The sequence below is a fragment of the Peromyscus eremicus genome, chromosome X, assembly GCF_949786415.1.
Source record: "Peromyscus eremicus chromosome X, PerEre_H2_v1, whole genome shotgun sequence".
Taxonomy (NCBI): Eukaryota; Metazoa; Chordata; class Mammalia; order Rodentia; family Cricetidae; genus Peromyscus; species Peromyscus eremicus.
Window position 1 is genome coordinate 87,976,977 of NC_081439.1, and position 3,486 is coordinate 87,980,462.

At 36.7% G+C, this 3,486-nt stretch overlaps 1 pseudogene; it reads left to right on the forward strand.

Annotated features, from left to right (window-relative positions):
• The first annotated feature begins 1,389 nt into the window (after positions 1 to 1,389).
• Positions 1,390 to 2,874, forward strand: LOC131900133 (60S ribosomal export protein NMD3-like; annotated as a pseudogene).
• Positions 2,875 to 3,486: the final 612 nt, after the last annotated feature.

A 3,486-nucleotide genomic window follows, 5' to 3' on the forward strand; every position in this document is an offset into this window, starting at 1 on the left:
ATATAAGTTAGCAAAATATATTTTAGGCCAACTCCTCTTTGAGCATTAGCCAAAGCTGGACATATGATATCATTAAAGAGCTTTTCCTTTTATTAATCTCTAAATGTGCAGAGTGATTTCTCGCTTGGAAGGCATATTTTTTTATATATAACACATCTGCCCAGGAAAACCCAGCAAGGGGTCTAACTTCTTAAGCGTAGCTGACCTTGAGACCCTGTACTAGTAGGAAGTGATGCTTAAAACAGAATTAGCAGTTGCCTTGAGTTCCAATGCACATCCCAACCTCCACACACAGCCCCTTGGCAAAGGCTAGGAGAGTTATTGGTTTTAGGTATTTAAGGAAATTGTTCTCCAAAAACTACCTGGCTGCCGGGCAGTGGTGGCACATGCCTTTAATCCCAGCACTCAGGAAGCAGAGGCAGGCTTCTGTGATCTCTGTGAATTCGAGGCCAGCCTGGTCTACAGAGCGAGTTCCAGGACAGGCTCCAAAGCTACAGAGAAACCCTTTCTCGAAAAACAGCAACAAAAACCCTTACCTGGCCAGTAAGTTGAAGGAGCAGATATTTCATTGGCCATACACTACAAAGAAGAAAGACACAATGATTTAGGTTGGAAAAGTCAGTAAGCAAACAATAGATAGCAAAACCCACCAAGCCTTTTGGAGGTTATCACAATATATTACTTCCAAAGTTGTAAATTATATTGATTAAAACATTCACTTTTGAGCAAAAAATTATGATACATAAAAATAGCCCACATAGAAACCATGACTAATAATACAGAGGCCAAAAAGGAAAAAAATGTAGTGAAGTGATGCTATCTTCAAAGAAGCCCAGACCATCAGAGTTAGACAAGAACCCTAAATATGCCATTGGAAATACATTAAGGGAACTAATAACTGGACATCTGTGTCAACTGAAAGGGAAGAAGGAGCTGATTTTGTGCTGAATTACAAACAATTTAAACCTGTATGGGAGGTACTATGTATACAGAAAAATGAAGTATATGACAGAATGTAGCAGGACTGCCAGCCTGCAAATAATGACACAGAGACTTATTAATTATGAAAGCTCGGCCTTAGCTTAGGCTTGTCCCCAACTAGCTCCTATAACTTAAATGAACTCATTTCTATTAATCTGCGCTCTATCACGTGGTGTTATTTCTCTTCCATCTTGCACCTCCTCTTTCCTCTCCAAGTCTCCTGGCTTCACTTACACCTAGATACTTCCTTCTTTTCCTTTCTCTCCCTGAAAGTCTCACCTATACCTCCTGCCTAGCTATTGGCCATTCAGCTTTTTATAAAACCAATCACAGCAATATATTTTCACCCAGTGTACAAGTACCTCACAACAACAGAATTCACTGATTGCAGCTCAGGACATGATTTTATTCTGTGAGTGTGGTAGCCCAATTAGTCTAAGTCCTGTCAATATTTGTGTGGTCTGTTTGTGAATCAAGTAGACATTAGCTAAGGCATTCTGAAACAGCTCTCAATTCCTTTATGTAAACAATGTCAAAGATATTTTCAGTTACCAGGAACTTGGGCACAGTGTACATTAGAATTCATGGAACTTCTTGCTTTGTATATGAAAAAAAATTAAAGTTTCCCTCAGAAAAGTAGAGCTTGTGGTGCAGTATTTGTTTGTGTTGAACTCATCATAAGAGACTTAAAGTTAAATTGGCTATTCAGAAAGAGGCAATGAATGGTGCTATCCTTCAGTATTTGTGCTGGATTATGTTGTTTAGTTCCAAATGTGCTAGAGATTGCCATAGAGCAAAAACTAAGGGTTTCTGGAAGGCTCTGATTGAGGTCAGGCAAAAGATGGTAAAAAAAAAAAAAAAAAAGACCTTGTGCTATCTGGAACAGATGATTCTGAATTTGGAATGCATTAAAACACACTTCATATCAAAGAAATTCATGATGGACTGGATTGTTATTATTCCTTAAAACAATGTGTTCTAAAGATAGAATTTCTCCAGTGTACAGTTCTCTCTACATACAAAACATCACAAAGACTGATCTCTGAAGATATCCATAGTAACACATACAATTCCAAAACACTTTTTTCTCCTCTGGAAACTGTACTAACATGCAAGGATAATGTCTGTCTGTCTGTATTCAAACTGGTACACACACACACACACACACACACACACACACACACACATACACACACAAAAAAACCAACAACAACGACAACGACAACAACAACAACAAAAAAAACCCCCCAAACAAACAAACAAAACTCTGGTACCAAGCCTGGGAAATGAGAACTAGATGTGTACGAGCATCCAAGTTACCATCTATCTTATAGATGCCAAGACGTTGCAGATATTGATATGAGTACTTTCTGGAGTCATCTTTTTGATATTCTATGCTATCCCAAACAGCCGGAAGAGTTTATTGTGATGGGGTGCAGCACAGTCCAAGATCTAAAATGTAGTGCATGTTTGGGGATGATATGCTTTGGAAGTGTAACATGGAGGAAGTCTGGGTACAATAAGCATCTGAAATGAATATACATTTTTGAAGCCTTCTACACCCTGGAGACCTGTTGCTGGGGTTTGATTTGGTGAACTGTAATTTTAATGGTGAGTCTGTCAGTAAAATGAATTCACACTTTCAGATATAGTATTAATAAAAAAAGAGGTAGAACTATACTGTATCAACATAGTATAAAGTAAAAACTAAGAGTTTGCAATACATAAAGAAAACATAGATACAGATGAAAAGAGATGCACCAAGGTTTCCTTGAGAATCTTGAAGATGAGGCAATTAGGAAAAAAATTGTCAGTACTTATAGAGATTCAGCTGTCCCTGAGGAAAGCGACACAGAACATGAAGAAGTGCCTAAGAACCTTCAGATTTCCTAAGATGCCACCGGTATATCAATGATAACATAATGAAATCATGCTAGACTCTTGTTTAGTTGTGGCTTAGGAAGTTGGAATAAAATAACCGTTACCACGTTCCATGTGTTCCTCCATATTTTGAGAAGAGAAACTTTAGTTTGAAACCTGAATAAATATGACTATTTTGACTACTCAGATATTACTATTTGTTTATTCAAATCACTGAAAACATTTCATAAGTTTGAAATTATAAATAGCAAAAGGTTAGACCATGCATTACTAATACTTAGGCAATTTTATGTATTTAGTTTTCTGCTTTGATTATCAATATATAAAATACTAAAGTATTTTGATTTGCTGTGGTGCTGGAAAATGCTTAAAAGTTGTGATTCCTAGAGCACTAACTGAAATCAAGCATAAAAAACCAAAGCTTTTACATTTGTTTCACATTGATTGCTTTATGAGCATATGAGAAGTATGCATAAAAAATGATTTTTAATATAAACTTGTTACACACATCTACTTTAGATCAATTTTATGTCCTTGGGGTAGGGAAATTATGTTTCATCTATCATTGGATATTTGTGAAGAGTGTCAATTCTTTGTTTGTTTGTTTTTGTTGGTGGGGGGTTA